Consider the following 21412-nt stretch of genomic DNA (forward strand, 5'->3'; position numbering starts at 1 on the left):
GTTCATTAGTATTGTGTTTGGTGGTGTTTGGATTTCCTTAGTTGTCTCTCAACATGAAAAGTTTGTTTGCCTCATGGTCTAATAGTTTCCCAAAGGCTGAGTAATATTTTGTTTGGATGCACTCTAATTTACTCCACCCTATTGAGGGAGTGGTGATGCCAGAATTGTGCCATTAGTGTGCTGAAACTTATCTCCTAGGGGGAGGACCCTTCCACCTTTTGACCTCTGGGGTGGAGTTCACACCCCAGGATATAGCTGTGGCTATGTAAAGAAAGTTCCAAAGTGATTCTCCCTTTTGTGAGGAGCCCTCAGGAAAGTGTCTTAAGCAATTTGGAAGCAGTCTTCAATCTCCAACTTCTACCCCTGCAAAACGGTAAGAAATAAATGGTTGTTTGCAAGGTAGAGATGCCATGGGGTCTTGTTTTAGAAGCCTGAATGAGCCAAAGCTCTGATATTTCCTCATAGTAGTCTGCTGCTGTTTGTTTAAACTAGTTTTGCTAATGGGGATTGAGCCTAGGACTACTTTATCGCTGAGCTACATCTCCAAAATATATTTTTAGTTGTCATGAATCTTATTTTACTTTTTTATATGTGGTGCTGAGAATTGAACTCCACATCTCACACATGGTAGGCAAGCGCTCTACCACTGAGCCACAATCCCTGCCCCGTCAGTCCATTTTTGTTATTTATTTTACTTTTTATTTTGAGTCAATAGGGTCTCACTGACTTGCTTGAGATTGGCCTAAAATTGGTATCCTCTAGGCTTGTGCTCCGGAATACTTGGGATCTACTCAGGCACTAGTTTGCCCACATTATTTGCCCTTATTTAAGCGAGTTTGTGGAATATATTTGTTGAATTGGCCCTAACTCTTCAAAATGAGTTTGTGGAAGTGAAATCGCTGGGTCAGTACCCAAGGTCTAACAACAGGGTTTTGAGTCTTTGCATTTCTGTGGGTTCGGGAGGTAGACTTCCTTTACATTTTGTTCAGCACCTGTGTGGTAGAACATTTTTGTCTTTTTATATTTTGGGGGGGTCCTGGGGTTTGAACCCCAGGGAGATTAATTACTGAATCACTTTCCCAGGTAGTTTTTTATATTTTATTTAGAGACAGGGTCTGGCTAAGTTGCTTAGGGCCTTGCTAAATTGCTGAGACTGGCTTTGAATTTGTACTCCTGCCTCAACATCCTGAGCTCTGCTGAGATTATGGAGTGTGTGCCACCTTGCCCAGCCAGTCTTTTCTTATAATTGATTTTGGTTCTTTTTTTTTTTTTTTTTTTTTGCCGGTACTAGGAATTAGACCCAGAGGTGTTCTACCACTGAGCTTTATCCCTAGCCTTTTTAAATTTTTTAGAGGCAGGCTAGCTTGGAACTTTTCAACCTACTGCCTCACCTCTAAAAGTAGAGTTATTTCATATTTGTTGTTGTTGATTGTTTTTTTTTTTTTTTTCTGGAAGAAGGTCTTCCTATGTTGTCCTAAAGTTCGGGGTTCAAGTTGTCCTCCTGCCTCAGCTTTCTGAGCAGCTGAGGCTACAGGCTGGTACTTTCTGGGTCCAGGTTTAGGTGTTTGTTTTTTATTTCCCTTATGATTTTCATGCAAATAGAGGTTTGACTCCAGTTGGGTGAAGTTTTCATCATTTCAGGAAAGTTTTGCAGTTTTATAATTGTAGAGCTTGCATGAGAGTTTATTCCTAAGTGTTTTATTATATATATTTGAGAGAGAGAGAGAGAGAGAGAGAGAGAGAGAGAGAGAGAGAGAGAGAGAGAGAATTTTGTAATATTTATTTTTTACTTCTCGTTGGACACAACATCTTTGTTTGTATGTGGTACTGAGGATCTAACCCGTGCTGCATGCATGCCAGGTAAGCATGCTACCGCTTGAGCCACATCCCCAGCCCAATGTTATATATTTTTAACAATTGCTGATTTCTGTGCTGAGGGTATAGGGTGAATGTTGATCCTGTGTGGAATTCCTGGGGTTTAATGTCTAGTGTTCACCTGCAGCAGCTCTCCAGCCACCCCCAACCCTTCAACCCCTTATTTGTTCCTAATGAGTTTTCCCATTGTATTCTAACTGGTTATTCTTTTTAATAAAGATATTTGTTTTCTAGCATTTTTATGAGTTAATGAATGATAATATACATGCTCTATTTTTGGCAGAACTGGAGATTAAATTGAGAGATGCATAGATGGGTCAGCTTCCCCCCCCCTTTTGGGGATTTAGAGGTTAATCACAGATATTTTTCTGCTATGGAGATACATCTCAAACCCTTTTACATTTTTTGAGTTTTTTTTCTTTTTTTTTTTTTTTAGTTGTAGTTGGACCCACTGCCTGTATAATATTTTTATGTGGTGCTGAGGATGGAACTCGGCATCTGGCACCTGCTAGGCCACAACCCCAGCCCCACTTTTTACTTTTCAAGACAATGTCTCCCTCAGTGGCTGAAGCTGGCTTCAAACTGGGATTCCTCTTTCCTCAATTTGAAGAGTTTTTGGGATTAAAAGAGTGTACCACTGTAACCAGCTGGGCATTAATTCCCTTGTGTGTGTGTGAGTGCATCCTGTGTGTGTGTGCGTGCATCTTGTGTGTGTCCTGTGTGTGTGTGTGTGTGTGTGTGTGTGAATGAGTGTGTGTGTGTGTTTGATACTGAGGATTCAAACCATGGGAGTTTCAACATTAAGCTACAGCTATGCATTTTGTTGTTGTTGTTTTTCCCTAGGGATTGAATCCAGGGCTCTTAAGCACTGAGCCGCATCTTCAGCCTTTTTAAGATATTTTACTTAGAGACAGGGTCTCACTGAGTTGCTTAGTGCCTTGCTAAGTTGCTGAGGCTGGCTTTGAACTCACAATCCTTCTGCCTCATCTCTGGAGCCGCTGGGATTACAGGTGTGCACCACCTTGCCTGGTTTAGCCATGAAAATTTTCATTGCTTATTTTGGCAGAAGGTCTGAGTTCCCAGGCTGCTCTCTAACTTTTATTCCTCCTGCTTTAGTGCCTTAGTTCCCCTCTCAGAGACTGAGAGGAAATTATAGATGGTCACCTCTATGCCTGGCTCTCACATTTTCTAATGAAGACTTTTCCTTTAAAGTGTTTATGATAATCAATGGTAATCTTATGTATAGTAAGTGTATTGGTGATTGGTGCTGGTAGTAATGTTTCCACAGGAGTGTCACTATTGTACATATATCTTTTGTTTGTTTGCTTTGAGGCTTATCCTGTTGTTTGTGAACTGCTTTATAGTTCTATTATTATTTATTTTTTCTCCAGGAACTAGAAATGGGACCTAGGGGTGATCTACCACTGAGCTTTATCCCTGGCCCTTTTTATTTTTTATTTAGTAGTAGGCTACCCTGCAACTTTTCATCCTACTCCCTTACCTCTGAAGTAAAGTTATTTCATATTTATTGTTGTTGTTTGTTTTCTTTTTCTGGAAGAGGGTCTTCCTATGTTGTCCAGTTTAGCCTTAAAGTTCAGGGCTTAAGCTGACCTCATGTCTCAGCTTTCTGAGCAGCTGGGACTACAGGCTGGTACCTTTTGAGTCCAGTTTAGGCATTTGTCTTTGTTTTACTTATGATTTTTATCCAAATAGAGGTTTGACTCCATTTGGGTGAAGTTTTTTATTATTTCAGTAAAGTTTTGCAGTTTTATAACTGTAGAGCTTGCATGAGACTTTATTCCTAGGTGTTACATATTTTTAACAATTGCTGATTTCTGTGCTGAGAGTATAGGGTGAATATTGAGCATGTGTGGAGGCCCAGCATTCATCACCCTCCAATCCTTCAACCCCTCATTCATTCCTAATGAGTTTTCCCCCATTGTGTTCTAACTGGTTATTCTTGTTTACAAAGATATTTGTTTTCTAGCATTCTTATGACTTAATGAAAGATAATATGCGTGCTCTATTTTTGGCAGAACTGGGGATTAAATTGAGAGATGCACTGATGGGCCAGCTTTTTTTTTTTTTTCTGTTAGGGATATAGGGGTTGATCACAGATATTTTTCTGCTATGGAGATACATCTCAAAGTCTTTTTATGTTTTTTAAGTTTTTTCTTTTTCTTTTTTTCAGTTGCAATTGGACCCACTGCCTTTAATTTTATTTTATTTTTATGTGGTGCTGAGGATGGAATTCAGTGCCTTGCCACAAACCAGCCCCTTTTGTAGTTTTTAAGACAATGTGTCCGTCAGTTGCTGAAGCTAGCCTCAAATTGGGATTCCTGTTTCCTCAGTTTGCAGAGTTGTTTGGATTAAAGGAGTGTATCTCTGTAAGCAGGTGGACACTAATTCCCTTGTGTGTGCTTGTGTGTCTGTGTGTGTGTATGTGTGTGTGTGTGTGTGTGTGTGTGTATTGTGTGTTTTTGACACTGGGGATTCAAACCAGGGAAATTTCACCATTAAGGTAAAGCTATGCATTTTTGTTTGTTTGTTTATTGTTATTTTTCCTTAGGAATTGAATCCAGGGCACTTAAGCACTGAGCCGCATTTTCAGCCTTTTTAAAATATTTTATTTAGAGACAGGGTCTCACTAAGTTGTTTAGTGCCTTGCTAAGTTGCTGAGGCTAGCTTAGAACTCACATTAATTCTGCCTCACCCCTGGAGCCCTTGGGGTAACAGGTGTGCACCACCTTGCCTGGTTTAGCCATGACAATTTTTATTGCTTATTTTGGCAAAAGGTCTGAATTCCTAGGGCGCTCTCTAACTTCAGCAACTGAGGGGGGATTATAGATGGTCACCTCTATGCCTGGCTCTCACATTTTATAATGAAGAGTTTTCCTTTTAAAGTGTTTATGATAATCAGTGGTAATCATATGTATAGTAAGTGTATTGGTGATTGGTGCTGGTATTAATGTTTCTATAGGAGTGTTGCTATTGTACATATGTCTTTTGTTTTTTTGTTTTGAGGCCTATCCGGTTGTTTGTGAACTGCTTTATGGTTTGTTTATCTATTTATTTATTTTTTTAGGTGCTGGAATTGGACCCAGGGGTTATCTACCACCAAGCTTTATCTCTGGTCTTTTTTTTTTTTTTTTTTTTTTTTAGAGCAGGCTAGTTTGCAACTTTTCATCCTACTGCCTCACCTCTGGAGTAGAGTTATTTCATATTTGTTGTTGTTTTTTTTCTTTTTCTGGAAGAGGGTTTTCCTATATTGTCCAGTGCAGTGTTAAAGTTGGGGGCTCAAGGTGTCCTCCTGTCTCAGCTTTCTGAGAAGCTGGGAGTACAGGCTGGTACATTTTGGGTCCAGTTTTAGGTGTTTGTCTTTTGTTTTCCTCATTTCAGAAAAGTTTTATCATTGTAGAGCTTGCATGAGAGTTTATTCCTAGGTGTTACATAGTTTTAACAATTGCTGATTTCTGTTCTGAGGATGTAGGGTGAATGTTGAGCATGTGTGGAGGTCTGGGGTTTAATGCCGAGCGTTCACCTGCATCATCACGTCAACCTCCCCCCAACTCTTCAAACCCTTATTTATTCCTAATGAGTTTTCCCCCATTGCATTCTAATTGGTTATTTTTGTTTATAAAGATATTTGTTTTCTAGCATTCTTATGCCTTTATTTAAAGGATCATAATATTACAGGCTCTATTTTTTGCGGAACTGGGGATTAAATTCAGAGCTGCTCTCATCAGCCAACTCTTTTTTTAAGCTGGTAGTTTAGGGATTGAATCCAGATTTTCTCTGCCACTGTGCTAAATCCCAAGCCCTTTTTACTTTTTATTTTAAGACAGTGGCTTCCTCATTTACCAAGGCTGGCTTCAAATTTGGTTCCTCCTTCCTTATTTTGCAGAGTTGCTGGGATTAATTAAAGGAGTGTACATCTTTAACAGCTGGACATTCATTGTGTTGTGTTTGTGTGTGTGTGTTTGAAACTGGGGATTGAACCCAGGGGAGTTTAACCACTGAGCCACATCCTCAGCCAGTTTTTTTTTATTTTTATTTAGAGAGAGGGTCTTGCTGAGTTGCTTAAGGCTTCACTAAATTGCTGACGCTGATTTTGAATTTGTGCTACTCCTGCCTCCGCCTCCCAAGCTCATGTGTGCCAATATGCCAGCCTGTCCAGTTCTTTGAGAACTGTCTTATGGTTTTTTATTATTATTATTATTTTCTGGAACTAGGGAATTGACCCAGGGGTGATCTCCCACTGAGCTTTATTCCTGGCACTTTTCATTTTTTTATTTAGAAGCAGGCTAGCCTGCAACTTTTCTTCCTTGGCCTCAGCTCCGGAGTAGAGTTATTTCATATTTGTTGCTTGTTTCCTTTCTTTCTTTCTTTCTTTCTTCCTTTCTTCATTCCTTCCTTCCTTCCTTCCTTCTTTCTTTCAGAGGGTCTTTCTATGTTGTGCAGGCTTGTGATAATGTTTGGGGCTCAAGTTGTCCTCCTGTCTCAGCTTTCTGAGCAGCTGTTACTACAGGCTCATACATTCAGGGTCCAGGTTTAGGTGTTTGTCTTTTGTGTTTCAGAGGTTTGACTCCAGTTGGGTGATTTTTTTTTTTCTCATTTCAGAAAACTTTTGCAGTTTTATAATTGTAGAGCTTGCATGTGAGTTTATTCCTAGGTGTTATATATTTTTAACAATTGCTGATTTCTGTGCTGAGGTATAGGGTGATTGTTGAGCATGCATGGAGGCCCTGGGTTTAGTGTCTAGTGTTCCTGTGCAGGGAGGCACGAACCACCAACATGTCTATTCCTTATGAGTCTTCCCCCATTGTGTTCTAACTGGGTATTCTTGTTTGTAAAGATATTTGTTTTCTAGTACTTTTATAACTCAAAAAAGGTCTTTTAATATTTTTTTAGATTATACGTGGACACAATACTTCTGTTTTGTTTTTGTATATTTTTATGTGGTGCTGAAGATCAAACCCAGTGCCTCACATATGCTAGGCAAGCACTCTTCCACTGAGTTACAACCCCAGCCCAACTTAAGCAATTTAATGAATGATAAGGGTTGAATTCAGAGCTGCAGTCATGGGCCAACATTCTTGATTTTCTTGTGGGGATTTAGGGGTAGAACATAGATATTCTCTGTAACTTAGCTACCTTCAAGTCCTTTTTGCTTTCTATTATATTTTTTAATATATTTTTTTTAAATTATAAGTGAACACAATAACTTTTGTTAGAGTTTGTAAATAGCCAAAATAACACCTGGTAATTTGCCAGGGGAATGTTAGAGTTCCTAAACAAGTCTGGATAGTGCCTGGCGAAATGCCAGTGGGAGTGGTTTGAGAAGTAACAAAAGCGAGCCATTAAGTGTAGAGATTTCTTATTGGTTGACTGATGTATCTAGTTTATATTAATTAAGATAAGATGTGCAAAATGTATAAATACCTCTGTTGTCCTACAATAAATGGCTTCCACTCCTGCTGTATCAGCTTACACAAGTTGTTCGTCACCCTCTGGTTATTTTGCTGCAGCTGAACTGTGGCAAACTTTATTTTATTTATGTGGTACTGAGAATCCAACCCAGTGCCTCATACATGCCAGGTGAGTGCTCTTCCTCTGAGCCTCACTCCCAGCCCTTTTTTGCTTTCTATTTTAAGACAGTGTCTCCCTCAGTTGCTAAGACTGGTTTCAAACTTTGATTCCTCCTTCCTCAGTTTTCAGAGTTGCTAGAAATGTGTGTACTTCATAAACAAGTTGGATATTCATTCTTATGTGGTGTGTGTGTGTGTGTGTGTGTTTGTGTGTGTGTGTGTGTTTGATACCGGGGATTGAATCCAGGGGAGTTTTACTACTGAGCTACAGCCATTGAATTTTTTTGTTTTGTTATGTACACGGCATTGAACCCCTGGGCACTTAAGCACAGAATCACATCCTCAGCCCTTTTTAGATATTTTTTTTACAGAGGGTCTCACTGATTTGCTTACTGCCTAGTTAAATGGGTGAAACTGGCTTTGAATTGTTAGTCCTCCTGCCTCAGCTTCTGGAGCCACTGGGACTATAGGTTTGTACTACCTCGCCTGGCTTAGCCACAGAAGATTTTATTGCTTATTCTGGCACAAGGCCTAAATTGCCCAGGCTGCTTACTAACTTTCTGTATTTCTTCCTTATTCCTCCAGTTAACTGAGAGGGAATTACAGATGGTTACCACTGTGCCTGGCTTTCATGTTTTTTGTTTGTTTTTAGTATATATTTAGTTGTCATTGGACATTTTTAAAAATTTATTTATTTATATGTGATGCTGAGAATCCAACCCAGTATCTCAACTGCCAGGCAAGCTCACTACCACTGAGCCACAATCCCAGTCTTCTCCTGTTTTTAATTAAGACTTTTCAAGTATTTAGGATAATCAATGGTGATCTTCTGTATTATAAGATGTATTGGTGATTCTTGCTGGTAGTAATGTTTTCACAGGAGTGTCGCTATTGTATCTATATCTTTGTTTGGTTGCTTGGTTTTGGTGCTGGAGATTGAACCCAGAGGCGCTGCATCACATCCCCAGCCAGTTTCTTATATTTTATTTAGAGACAGGGCTTTGGTGAGTTGCTTAGGGCCTCAGTGAGTTGCTTAAGGCTTTGGAGAGTTGCTGAGGCTGGGTTTGAACTTGCATTTTTGCCTCAGCATTCCGTGTTGCTGGGATTACAAGGGGCAGGGGCTTTCCATTTTTTTTTTCTATGATTTTGTAGCTTGCTAAAGAACTTTGGTTTTTGTCTGTGTTTTAAGGGTTTAGTAAGCAATTGAAGCTTTTATTTAAGCAAGGTATTAAAGCATTTGATAGAGATAGTGGCAGTAGGATTATAAAGAATGTGGGAATTTCATCATCAGCCCATGAGTATGTAAATTTTTCTTGTGAGATGTGTGCCTTCACAACACTCAGTTGTTTGAGTTTTCATAAAAGGAGTGTGTATTCTTGAGGTTTTAAACCTGAAAAGATACTTGTAAAATGCATACAGAAGCCTTGTTCTGTGATGTAGACAGGTCCTAGTTGAACCATCTGTGTGATCTGAAATTGTTTGTCTTTAATTTACTATGTGTAGATAGTGGAGATCTTCATACCTTAATTTTCTGGACTGGGGGTATATGGGTGCTGTACTAAGGAACTATAGCCCCAGTTATTTTAAATTTGCTTTTGAGACAGGGTCTCACTATGTTTACTAGCTGGCCTCAAACTTGTGATCCTCCTGCCTCAAATTCCCACCTCACTGGGATTGCATGCACATACCACCGTTCCTGGCTTCCAACCTATTGTTTTATGTATACCATGTATTTAAAACTTGGTAACTTAGTTGGGTGTGGTGGTGCATGCCCATAAACTCAGCAGCTCAGGGTCCTGAAGCAGTAGGATCATGACTTCAAAGCCATGCTTTGCAACTTAGGGATGTCCAAAACAATCGGTGAAACCCCATCTCTAAATAAAACACAAAGTAGGGCTGGGGATGTGGCTCAGTAATTGAAGTCCTCTGGGTTTAATTCCTGTTACCTAAATATATAAGTAATTAAAGTTTTCTAGCTTGTTAGGATAGAGAATAGTTTCAAAATTTCAAAATGAAAAGATTAAGAATAGTAATATACTCATTTACCTTTATATGCTTACAGGTCAAAAAAAATTATGCCATCATCTTAAGGTACTGAGTAGTGCACATATCACAAGTTATAGTGAAAACAGCTTTATGCTACTGAACTAATTTGACAGAAGTGTTTGTGAGCATGGCACAGAATTCTTATAGTTTTTGCCACTTTTAGAAATTCTTCCCAGGTCATCAAAGTTGAAAATACAGTGGAATATTGAGCATGAAGAAGAATGCTATGCAATTTGTATTCTCTATGCTTTCATTAAAATTGTAATTAAAATTTGAACCTTGTTCAATATTTACCTCTATGAATTATGAAATCCTGCTGGCAGCCAGTTGTTGTATATGACAGAAATGAAGAGATGATTTGCTGAATCAGAGTTTATTGAAATAGAATGAGAATTTTTGTGTAGGTTTACATGCTCAGAGGGGAGAGAATAATGTGAAAAATCTTCATAGCATACTGCTGGTAGATGAAGTACTTTAACCACATATTAATGGTTTGCAAAATTCTTAAAGCCCACTGTTCAATTAATATGGAAAAAGGCTTTGTGAAAAGTAAAGTGTCCTTGAAGCTGAGATTTTCCTGTACAGGAGCAGTTCTTGGAGAACCAGCTTGACCACCTTGGTGTACAGTCAGCATAACAGGTAAGATCTCTAATTACTAGTTGATACAGGTGGTATTGGTTGATGAGGCTTCTGAGATTAATTTGCAGCTGATGAGGCCTTGTCACTGCTTGGCTCCAGGCTTTCAGAGAAGTGTTATGGTCTTTCACATGACAGAGGTGGCCCTACCTTAACCTAAGCTCTCAGGGTGTCTGGCAAAACTATGGAGTTAAGATTTTTCTGAAGCTCAGTAGTTTAGATCAGTGGCTGACACATGGGGAGTCTGATGGGACATATAAGGTCTGGCAACACATCATGCTCTAGCAAGGAGGGAAAACTCTCCAAAACATGAAACATTTAGAAGTATTTAAAAATATTTCATACTTACATAACATATGGCCTAGCACCAAAACCAAGACACCCTCTGCCCTGGTTCCAGGCTCAACCCATGACCAGGTGGAAAAAAAGATGCCATTATTCCAAGCCTTTGTAATTATGGAGTCTGAAAAGGCTACCCAGGAGCTTTAAAAAGTAAGTGGGTGGAGAAAATGATTTCTTAGAAGAAGAACCTGACTGGCCTGGTGGCCAATGCCTATAATTCTAGTGACTGGGAAGGCTTAAGCAGAAGGTTTGCAAGTTGGAAGCCAGCCTCAGCAACTTACAAAATACTGTTCGAAATTAAAATGGCCACAAGTGTTGCTCCATGATAGAGTGACCCTGGGTTCCATCCCCAGCACTTCCCTCACCACACCCCTCCAACCAAAAAAAGTGTGGTTGCTCCTGCCTGCAAGACTGTGGGGTCCAGAAATAGACAAAACATTCACTCTGGCTTCCCACATATCACAGCTAGTCTCTACAAGATTGGCCCCCTTCCCCATACCTCTTCAAATATATTTTCCAACGACTTTATCTTGCTCCCAAAGTTTGTGATATTGATTAAAATTAACATTCATTATGACATCTTTTTTCAAAAATTAATGTTTTTTTGACCCATGCAGGGCATGTGTTCCCTGCAATCACCACATGTGCTCCTTACTGAAGTTTGGCTCTGCAAATTTTTTTAATATTTATTTTTTAGGTGTAGATGGATACAACAAAATGCTTTTATTTATTTATTTTTTTATGTGGTGCTGAGGATTGAAACCGGGTCTTGCTCCTGCTAGGCAAGTGCGCTACTACTGAGCCACAATCCCAGCCCCGAGCTGCATATATTTCATGTTGTTTGTTCCTGAGGATTTAAATATTTTATGTCTGTTGTGAAAGGGAGACTTTTTTTTTTTTTTTTTTGGTGGTGGTGCTGGGAATTGAACCCAACATGGTGTGCATGCAAGGTAAGCACTCTATCAACTGAGCTGCATCCCAGCCCTGAATGGGACTTTTATATGAGGTTATTGCTGATTCAGTGATTTTTCTAATGATTTTCATGAGAATGAGAAATGATGGATTTTCATTTTCTTTCTTTTCTTCTTTTTTATTTTCTACTTTGTGTAATTGGTGCAGGTATCATCAGGTAGTAGAAATGTTCTTCAGTACTCCTGTCTGGTCCCTGAAAGCTTGTGTCCTTTAGCTCCACCATGAGGTTGGTTATAAAATTCAGTTGTACCTGTGTTAAACTCTTAACTGGGTGTTGACCTTATAAACTCAAGTGGGTGTTGACCTTACAAAATATGTTCCTGAGGCTGTGAGGTTGATATTAGATTCAGGTTAGATTCAGGTTCTTAATGTTTACATTTGTGGTCCTGTCTTTAGCTAACAATGTGGTACCTTTTAATTTATTTTTTATTTTTTAGGTACTGAGGATTGAACCCAGTGGTGCTTAACTACCAAGTCACCTACCCAACACTTTTTAATATTTTACATAGAGACAGGGGTCTCATTAAATTGCTTAGGGCTTCCATAATTTGCTGAGGCTGGCATTGAACTCACAATCCCCCTGTCTTAGCTTTCTGAGCTGCTGGAATTACAGGTAGGAGCCACCACTCCCAGCCTGGGGAATTATTTTCAGGGTTTTGTGTCACTTGTTAAAACCTCTGCCATTCTTGTTTTTAGACTTGTTAAAACCTCTGCCATTCTTGTTTCTGTTTGACAGATCCACCCAATCCAATGATGGCATTTTTCTATGTACTTGAACTTTTCTTCATTTAGGACATGGTTTTTTTGGGCATCAAATTTGGCCTGCCACATGTTTTTCTAAGTAAGTTTTCACTGGAACACAGTCATGGCTGCTTTCTTGGCACAGGAGCAGAGTTGAGGAGTGGAGCACACTACAAGGCAGAATTATTTACTGGTTGGCCCTCCAAGGAGGCATTTTCTAGTATGTGCATTTCTGTATCCTTCACCTCCCCTAGACAAGGCTTGTGGCCTGTGTTAGTCAGGTTTTTATCACTAACTACAAAGTACATGATAAGAAAACTAGTTTCAGAGGTTCAGTACATGGTGAACGTACTCCATTGCTCTGGGCCCAAAATGAGGCAGAATGTCATGGCGGAAGGGCATGATGGAGGAGTGCTGCCCCATTGATGTTGGCCAGAAGACAGAAAGAGGGGAAGGGAAAGAGGCCATAGGGAATATGGACCCATTCCAGATAGGTACCCAGTGACCCACTTCCTTCAATCATACCCCACCTGTGTATGATTACCACCCAATTACTCTATTCAAAATAAGATGAACTGATTTAGGTCACAGCTCTAAGTGTAATAATTTCACCTTTGAATCATTCTGCATTAACAGTTTTCACTTTATGTCCAAATCATAACATGATCCTTTTCAATTAGACTGCGGGGACATTGCTTCAATATTTTCCTTACCAGGAAAAATGCTGCCCTTAAAAGGGTATATGTTCTAGTGGGGGAGAGATTGGCAATAGGAAAGAAATTAGTAGATGGTGCAGTAAGTTACAAAGTTGTGGAGAAGGATTGAGAGGAAGCAGTGGATGGTACATTAGACACTGATGTTCTTCCCAGGCCTGGCATCCATGAGCTCTTGCATTTGTCCTTCACCTTTGACCCTTCAAGTGAAACTGGACTTTTCACACCTACTTCCTGCATCTCTCCAGCTGTAGCCAGTGCCCTTCCTGGTCTCTACAAACTGTGAGTACTGAGGTGAAAAATCTGCTGGACAAAGTCCTAGGGTGAGTGCTGCTAAAAATGCACCCAGGGCTGTGTGGGTGGGGGCAAAGAGGGTCTGGAAGAGGGAATTGAAATGGAATTGGTGTTGGGTGGGCTGGCCCAACAAGCTGCAACCAGATGGACCCTCTTTCCTGTGTCCGACCCCTTTGTGGGTCTCTTGGTAATCTGTCTTGCTTTGGAGTTTGAACTTGACCTGTGGACATTGACCGCATGATATTGATATGGGAGTTATAAAAATTTTCATCACTTGTGTGTTTTCAAAAATGATAGAAATAATGGACCCATGTGAGGACTGTAATGAAAATTTAGTAGAGGTCATTTGTAATGTCTGGCACATGGTTAAGTACCAGTAACATTTGCTAAATGAAGTAAAATAGTTGTATTCCATATAGTTATAGTGCTTAGGAACTTTGGTTTTTATGCTTAAGTGTTAGTAATAGTTGAGTGTTATCTTCTATAAGATGGAAGGGAATTATCAACTTTAGTTTCCACTGAGTATTAACTCAAAGGGTTGAATATAGGTTTTCCAAGAAAAATGAAGATAAGATGTACTTAAGTATACATTTGTTATTGGTTCATGTTTTTAGGCACTTGGTGGACATTTTCTTACCAGGAGGAACATTTATATTTTCAGTATAAAGATTTCATAGAAAAATAAGCAGAGTGCCTTTATTTTAAAATTAATGGTAATTTCATTCATGTATTTAAAAAATAAAATACTTTTGTATTGGTACTTGTCATCAAGTTCCTATAGGTTGACGCCTCCAGGATATTAATTGTGAGGAACAGAGTCTCAGGCAAGTGGTACATTTCTGGTGTTGTAACTAATAATTTTATTAAGTCAATATTTGTGGTTATATGATTGAGGTTTTATATATTTGATAAATATTTTTAAGAATAACTTCAGGGCTGAGGTTGTGGCTCAGCGGCAGAGTGCTTGCCTAGCATGTGTGAGGCACTGGGTTTGATTCTCAGCACCACATATCAATAATTAAAATAAAGGTCCATTGACAAGTAAAAAAAATTTCTAAAAAAGATGTAAAGATGCTATGTCAGTTTTTCATGGCTGTGATCAAAATAACCTAAACAAGAACAACTTGGAGAAAGAACAGTTTATTTTGGTTCATGGTTTCAGTGGACTCAGTCATGGTCAATTAGCACCATTGATCTGGCACCCAAATGAGGCAGAATATCATGGCAGAGGGTATGGTAGAGAAAGCTGCTCAGCTCTTGGCAGTGGGGAACCAGGGTAGAAGAGGAAGGGGCCAAAGACAAATACTGTCCTCAAGGCCAAACCCATAATGACTTACTTCCTCCATTTATGCCCCATATGCCTTTACTTTTCACCACCTCCCTGTAGTATCTTCAAATTATTAAGCCAACTAATAGATTAACCCACTGGTAACGTCAGAACTCTCATGAACATTCTCCTCTGGAACATGGTGGCATTGCCTTAACCATGGGCTTTCCAGATTAAAAACAGTAACAGATTTTATTATTGGTTCTATTTTAGCATAATGTAGTTGTTATAACTGAGTTTCATGATGTAATTTGTTTTATGACTTTGTATTGTCCAAGTGTCTAGAGTATCAGAAGAAACTCAGACTCAATAAAGAGCAGACATGAGGAAGGTTGGTTATTAGGGGAAGGGTTATAGCAGGGGAATTGATCCTATGAAGTCAACGCAGGATTGACATTTTCACCATAGAGCAATACACATCTGAGATGAGAAAGAGCAAATTTACTTGAATTTGTTCTGGTTTGGTGGCCCCATATTGTTGGTGGAATTAGAAGACTAAGGCTCTAGGACTTGTTTTGTTCTTGTGATTAAAAACCAGGGCCTGGTACAATCTAGGGAAGCAATCACTGATTGACACTCCTAGCTTTAGGCAGCAGGCTGTAAAATTTTAGGCAGCTTTTCTACCTTAGCCTCTCTTTGGAGCACAATAGACAATTTTAATTGTAAGGCATATAAGTAAGAGTAATTTATATAAAGGAACAACATGATGCTTGTTCACAGGCATACACTTAAGGTATTGCTCTATGATGTAATGTTTTCTGACAAATGCATCCTGAGGTAATTTTGTCCATATGCAAACATCAGAGTATGTACCCACATAAAGTAAGATGGCTACATCACTAAGCGATCTAGTCTGATGGGACCAACTTATAAACTGATCTTCATTGATTGAAATGTTATGTCATTTGTGACTGTAACTGGGACCACAGAGGTAAACCTTTTGTCAACAGTTCAGTATTTTTTATGGGTTCGCATGATTCTCACACAAACAAACTGAGGTTTGAGCATAAGACTTGCTCCTGGAAGTCTCCTATATCAGACTTCCAGGAAGGGCCAGTTTGACCCATTCATAGCCAGTACCTGATGTGTGAGAATCATGTCACTGAAATGACTAGGAAGAAGCCCTTTCCATCTTGAGGGGCTATACTGGTGGCCAAGCTGGATGTCCCTGCTTCAGATGGTAAGTCTCCTTCCTTCATATAGTGGTGGGGTGGGGTGTGGGTAGGGGGTTGCCTAGAACTTTTGGTTTCCTGAGATTGGATTGCCATGGGATGGCTGGGCTCCTGTCACACCTGGGGCTGAACACTGGACACAGCAGCAGAGCTGGAAACATCACAGGCAATTAGGCCTCTCAGCTCTACCATGCAAGTGTGAGAAATAGGGTTATGAGGAAAGGCCATAGGTGCACAGTAGGTATGTTTGCAGGAAATAAGATCCAGCTGAACAGTACCAGTGTGGGCACTGAATATGGGAATTTGGCTGGGCAATGCAAGTGTTGTGGCCTTTTTTGAGGGAAGCTGCAGACAGATACTCCATCCCCCCCCCATGCCCAGCATCTCTTCCTTTTGGTGTTACTGGCTCTTTACACTTGTTACCTAGATGTCTTGCTTTGGACTCATTTAAATTCCTTTTTAATATTCCCTGCACCAGTCCTGTGCCATTATCCCATTCCCACATGTTTACTGCCTGGTCGTAAAAACTTGGCCTCACAATTTTACGATTTCATTGTGTACAACTTCCATGGCCATAGATTCCCATCCTTGTCTAGTTTTCAAGACCCTTTCCTTAAATACATAGTCCTGAAACAGTGCCTGGGCCCCTTAGTAGGGATTATTAAGACATCCTTTTTCTCAGACCTGTGACCATGCTCCAGGACCCCAGACAGCCTGAGGTGGACCTGGGCCTTGAGCCTTCCTCCCCCCTGTGCCACCTGGTCCACTGTCTCCACTCCCTTCCTCCCATCCCCTGGGACTGATGGGGGGGCGTAGTAACTGGCTTTCCAGACCTGGGCCTGGCTCCTTGCTATAGTCCCAGACCACTAATCTCCAGGACCCTGGCCCTGTCCCCATCTCTAGATCTCAGGCCCCTTGCTGGTGCCTGCACTTGAACCTCCCCTCTTTTGCCCTGGTGCTGTGGGATTTCTGCACTGCCTGGAACCTCCAGTCAACCTGATTCTCCCCAGCCTGGGCTCCCCCATGAGTCCCGGGTCCCTACCCACCCAGACACCAAGGTTCATGCTGGCGCTGGCAGCCTTTCCACACCCAGGGCCATCCTTTGACCCTGCTTGGCTCCAGGTCCCTGTCTGGAGGATCTACTCCCCTTGATTGCAGAGGAGTGCAATGGGCTGGCCTCTGAGCCCTCGAGGCTCCCTAGGGGAAACACAGCCCTGCCCCTCGCCTGGGCCCCCTTGGCTGCCCACAGCCTGACACCTGGCAGTGAACGTGGGCGCTGCGCTGACCTTGGCCTGCGTGATCCTCTCCCTTCCCTCCCCTGCCCTCTTGCCTTGTGGGCTGTTCCTAACCCAAGCCAGCCCTCCCTTACCATGGAGCTTTAAGCTCCAGTCCTGGGGCCTGGCTCCTGTGCCGGGCCCCTGTGCGCGTGTTCGTTGTCGTGTCTCGTGGTGTGCTGTGGGGTCGGGTGGTGCTGTGGGGTCGGGTGGCGTTGCTCTGGGTCGTCGGGTCAAACCGGGGGCCCTTTGCACGCACTCTTCTCGGTGCCCCTTGCGCCCCCCACCCCACCCCACTCTTTCCTCCTTCTCCAGTGTTTGCCAGTGTTTCTGATTTGCAAATGAAGGGAGCATCCAGGAGGGAATGGACATGGGGTTGGGAGTGTTGTGTGGCTCAAATGGAGGCAAATGTAACTGGGGCTTTCCCTCAGTGTCATTCATCTACAGATCACCTTTTATACCTCTTAGGGCAGCTGGGAGAAATTTTCAGAGAAGGAACCTTAGGATTTTCCCCTGACTGTAGCTCAGGCTAGAAATTCCTCATGTTGTTCCATACTCCTTCATCCACTTCCACACATCCAAGGAAGATCGGGACTAGGGACACTGTATACTCAAGCCAATTGCTCTCTGAGCCTGGACAGAAGAGTAGGAAGAGGCTTCAGCAGACCCCAACATACCTGCTCTGTGTTTAACAGGTGATTAATAGCTGCCTAGGCCAGAAACATTTCACCCTAGTCTTGAAGAGTGGTGGCTGCACTAACTGCATTTAAATAGCCGACAGGTACCCATCATCCTCCAAAATAAGAGAAAGAAAGATGTACCTCAAACTGATGTGGGATGTATGGAGAGGAGCTTACCTCAGTATAGAGGTAAGCTCCTCAAAATATGAACCTCCAAATATGATATCGCTGGTTATTGGTGAAGACTGCTGCTTCTGCACATGTTGAAGTTTGAACATTAGAGAAGCAGGCCAAGGCAAGCAAATGAAGCAGAATTTATTTAAAAGACTACTCTTGCGAGGGAGAAAGGGGGCATAGCTGCTATCCTGGTATCCCAAGAAGCCAGGTGTTCTGCCCTTTTTATATGACCTAGGCTTCCTTTGATGTTCTCTTTCCCTCCTTATTTTTCTTGTTCCTGTGGTCATGACTAGGCCCAGGAATGCTTGGAGGGATGGCCAAAAGGTGAGAAATAGGTATGCTGAAGGCAGAAGGGCAGGATGGAATAGAGGAAAAACACCCTAATAACCTTATAGCTCCTTGTAGGGCAGAGATTTTCCTGAGACTGGTTACTTTGACAACAGGTTGGAGCAGGGGCAGGTTCCTGATAAGATCCCTCAGGAAAAGTCTCCCACTTCTCAGACTCACTCAAAATTGGCCTCCTAGATGTGACCTGACTTTATTTACTTATCTATACTGATGCCTGTCTAATTCTGATTTCCACACCCTTAGAAAATTGTTCTTGCTCCCCAAACTCTAATACCAAAAGGAATCACCTGCTCATACTTTAACAGGAGATTCTGATTCAGTAGGTCTGTGGGGAGCCTGAGAGTGCAGTTCCAGCCTGCTCTCAGGTGAAGGCCTCCCAGCAGGGAACAGCTCACAGCCATCAGTAGACTACAATCCACAGCCAATGGGACCCAGGCCCACAGGGCAGAAAGTGGGAAGGCTAAGACAGCCTTATCTATTTTTCATTCACAAACAGGACCCTGTTGCTGGCTGCTGCAGCACACCTACCACCACTGAAAAGAACAGAAGTGAAGATATTTGCTTGGTGAGGTGTGAATAGGCGTGGTTGGAATGAGCCATTAGGCAGGCAAGACAACACAACCTCTGCCTCTTGATTCTGCTTTGGATCAGTGAGACACACTGGTCTTCAGTGCCCTGATGCTCCAACATCCACCCTTTCAAATGTTAGGATATACTCTGGGGTACTGATGTTGCTGCGAAAGAAAGTTTTATTTTAGGTAGTTAAATTTTTTTTACATCTCAGTAACATTGTTTTCATTTCAGTGGCCTTTAGTGATTAATAAGTACGCTCTACGATTTGTCAGGATCTCTTAAGCAATGAGTTAAGATATTTTTTCTATTTTCTAAAAACTTTTTCATAAACCTAGAACATTAATAAACAATGGGAGATCAAGAGTCTGTCTTCTTGTATCTAATGACAGTAAAAGAAGTGTGCAGATCATTTATCCAAACACTTCTAATTGTTAATCAAATTTAAGTTCCTTCCTTTTTAAAAAAAAATTTTAGTTGCAGATGGACACAATAGCTTTATTTTATTCATTTATTTTTTATGTGGTGCTGAGAATCCAACCCAGTGCCTCACACATGGTAGGCAAGCCCCCTACCACTGAACTACAACCCCTGCCAGTTCCTTCATTCTTGAGAGGAGACCATCTTTTTCATATTTTACCCTTTGCCTTTCATATTTCCCTCTAGTTTTCTCACTCTGAATAAAACAAGATAAAAGAGAAAATGTCAATTTTTCATAAGAAATGATATGCTTTCTATGATAGATGTAATGATAACTCACTTATAAAATTCTGAATGATAGGAGTAGCATAGTAGCCAGGGCCCAAGTCAGAAGCTGGTGCTGGTAAGAGGTTAAGTTTGAAAATGGCAAGACAATAGTTGGGGTTTAAACTAAAGGCAAATGTCAGAAGAAGGGGCTTTTGTTTTGCCATTCACTGAGGGTTTTGCTCTTCTGCTTTACAACTAACTGATTAAATTCATGAAATAACTACTTACTTTTTTTCTCTTATTTAAAGAGGGGATAAAATGTCATTTAGAAAAATTCCCTGGGCTGAAGCTATACCTCGGTGGTAAAGTGCTTGCTTCACACGTGTGATGCACTGGGTTTAATCCTCTGTACCACATAAAAATACATAGATACTGTGTGTGCATCTACAACTAAATAAATATTTTTAGAAAATTCCTCACAATTACTATAATCCATTAATACAAATCTCATTATGTTATTATAGACCAAAAGAGGCTGATTTAATCTGAAAATCTTCCTAAAGGTCTAGAATACGAAGGGCACAGATGGAAAATGTGCCTGCACCAAGACACTACTATAGCTGGATATTCCAGGTTCAGTTTGGGCACCACTCCACCTTGTACCTTCCAACCCAAACAAGGAAGGTGTGAATCTGCAGGGCTCCTGTGTGGGGCTTGTGGCCCGGGGAAGCAGATCTGAAATAGAAATGGGTTTCAGAGACCAAAAAAGCTGTGGGAATGCCCCTGGGAGACATATGTGGTGTCCAACAGGCTCATCTTCCCTTCTGTACTTTTGCATGCACTGATCTCTTTGGACTAGGACCTCATCTGCAGTAGCATGGGGATGCCAAGACCTGATAGGTGCTTATACAGAAGCCTCCAATCCTATCCATAAAAGAAGTAATTTCTGTGACTTTAAGGATCCTGCTCAGCAACCCTCAGGTAAGTGGATTGGTTCTTGCTTGCTCAAGGCTTTCCCAAGGTGGGAAATTTCCCCCCACATTGTGGTCCCTTTCCAGGTAGAACTCAAGGACTACAGAATTCTGCACCTGCTCCCACAGGAGAGAAAGGAATTAGTTTTCTTCATGTTCATTTTTTGTATTGTTTAAAAATGTATCTATTGACATATTTACAACAAACATTGAAGGGGTTCATGTTATATCTTCATTCATACCAAGGGCATTGGTCACTTCCACCAACTTGTCTTCCATCTTCTCCTCAATTCTTCCTAGACCCTAATAATCCTTACTCTACATTCAAGTAAACTTTTTGTTTATAAAATTCTACATTAGAGAGAGAACATGCCATACATGTAGCTCTTTTCATAACAACTTGCTGAAATATGCTTGATTGAATAATATGCTTGATTGAATAATAATGCAGAGTTGATGACATTGAAGGGGTAATTAAACAGGGGGGCCGGTGTTTCTATAAGATGTAAATATATGTGTGCTTCTGATAATTATTTAATAACCAATTTCTGGTAACTTTGCAACAGTGGGTCATACCTGTAATCACACCTATTAAGGAGCCTGAGGTGGGAGGACTTCAAGATTTAGAAAGCCTGGGATATTTAGGAAGGCTCTGTGGCTGAAAGAAAATACCAATAAAGGGGCTCTGGTAGTAAAACGTGAAACATTTTTTTACATTAGGGAGATGTTTTAAAGGGCCACAGTTTTGTTCTTCATTGGGTTTATGCTTCTAAGATAATAACCAGTATGATCATGTAAGAATGATCAAACCTTTACAAAGGTTATTTGTTGTACTATGTTTCAGGAACTGTTGTTATTTTGCTCATATTTCCTTTTTTCTTCTTCAGTACTGGGAATTGAAGCAAGGTCCCTTGAACAAAGCTACATTTCCAGACTTTTTATAATTTTGAGAGAGAGTCTCCTTTAGTCCCTCACCTGACTTCAGACTTTCATTCCTTC

General features: G+C 40.9%; 1 long non-coding RNA gene across 7 annotated transcripts; it reads left to right on the forward strand.

Annotated features, from left to right (window-relative positions):
• Positions 1–217: 217 nt before the first annotated feature.
• Positions 218–21106, forward strand: LOC120885471 (uncharacterized). 7 transcript variants are annotated; one of them, XR_013433910.1, is made up of 5 exons: positions 10263–12072; positions 12196–12300; positions 13070–17955; positions 18682–20126; positions 20302–21106. It is a non-coding gene; the product is annotated as an uncharacterized LOC120885471 (long non-coding RNA). The 7 variants fall into 7 exon arrangements; XR_013433906.1 differs by lacking the exon at positions 20302–21106 and having other exon boundaries at positions 10267–11685; positions 11897–12072; positions 18682–20295; XR_013433907.1 differs by lacking the exon at positions 20302–21106 and having other exon boundaries at positions 10535–12072; positions 13070–17675; positions 17755–17955; positions 18682–20295.
• The last annotated feature ends 306 nt before the right edge of the window (positions 21107–21412 follow it).

Source organism: Ictidomys tridecemlineatus, unplaced genomic scaffold, assembly GCF_052094955.1.
Source record: "Ictidomys tridecemlineatus isolate mIctTri1 unplaced genomic scaffold, mIctTri1.hap1 Scaffold_736, whole genome shotgun sequence".
Taxonomy (NCBI): domain Eukaryota; kingdom Metazoa; phylum Chordata; class Mammalia; order Rodentia; family Sciuridae; genus Ictidomys; species Ictidomys tridecemlineatus.